At 36.6% G+C, this 1,058-nt stretch overlaps 1 protein-coding gene across 1 annotated transcript in view; it reads left to right on the forward strand.

Moving 5' to 3' along the window:
- LOC144067368 (uncharacterized) overlaps window positions 1-1,058 on the forward strand; it is a 155,556-nt gene that overhangs the window by 102,539 nt on the left and 51,959 nt on the right. The window lies entirely within an intron of this gene.

Genomic DNA, 1,058 nt, shown 5'->3' on the forward strand with positions numbered 1-1,058 from the left:
ATCGCACGCGCTAGACAGAAAAGAATAGCGGCGGTGCCCACTTCAAATGGGTTGCAGCTGCGAGACGCGCGCTGCGTAAACACAGCTTGGGCGGAACGCATGCTTGATATTCATGTGAGGATATGACTGGACGTCTCGGACAATGAGGGCAGCTAAGAGCCCGCGTTGGCCGCAAATGAGCCAAAAACATCACAGAGAGTTGTGGAAGTATGGCTGACTTGTCATACTTGAAAATTGTTTTTGTCGCAGGCAAGCAGTCACAATGGACTGTAGTGTTAAAATGGTGAGCCATTGAATGTTTATGCAATGGGTAAGTATACTCAAATATTAATTTATTAAGGATTCAATAAGCAGTTCAGCATGTTTGAATATTTTTTTTAAATACTAAAAAGGGAAAAACATTATTGTTGATATTATCTAGATTTGTGGTAAAATTAATAATAATATAAAATTAGGGTGGAATATTTTCTAATATTTTATAACTTGCGTTTGATTAAGATTTTGAAAGTCAATTAAAATGGATCAAAATCTCATTTTGAGCATTTTCCTTTTACTTTTTCATTTTAATTTGATTGGTTTAGAAAATATATAAAAAGGGAGAAAAGCTGATTGATCATTATTTTTAATGAGGAATTTTTCCTTTTCTTTCAATTTTTTTTAGAGTTTAATTTTTAATTGACATTTTTTAAACTTAATTGTATATTTTTTATAGCTGTCCTCAGCCTTTCATTCATTTAATGCCCCAAAAATATTAAGTTTAATTTAGTGCACATCATTTACTTTCATGGGCCACAAAAAAATTATTTGATGGACCACATCAGGCCCGCAGACCATGGGTTTGACAACTTGCGTTTAGCAACAAACCAGTCAAAACGCCACTTTTAGAGATGCTGCCGTGCTCACTCAATTATCTGCAATATTCTAGCTCCCAAAACATCCAAATTGCTTTGTTTTGTTTGATTGTGTGTGCCAGGCTTGGTACTGACGTCACCGCAAAGGGGGGCGTGTTCGGCATTTTATCTGGACCAATCGGCGCGTCGCATGCAAACGAGGGCATT

The sequence above is a fragment of the Stigmatopora argus genome, chromosome 21 (assembly GCF_051989625.1).
Source record: "Stigmatopora argus isolate UIUO_Sarg chromosome 21, RoL_Sarg_1.0, whole genome shotgun sequence".
Classification (NCBI taxonomy): Eukaryota; Metazoa; Chordata; class Actinopteri; order Syngnathiformes; family Syngnathidae; genus Stigmatopora; species Stigmatopora argus.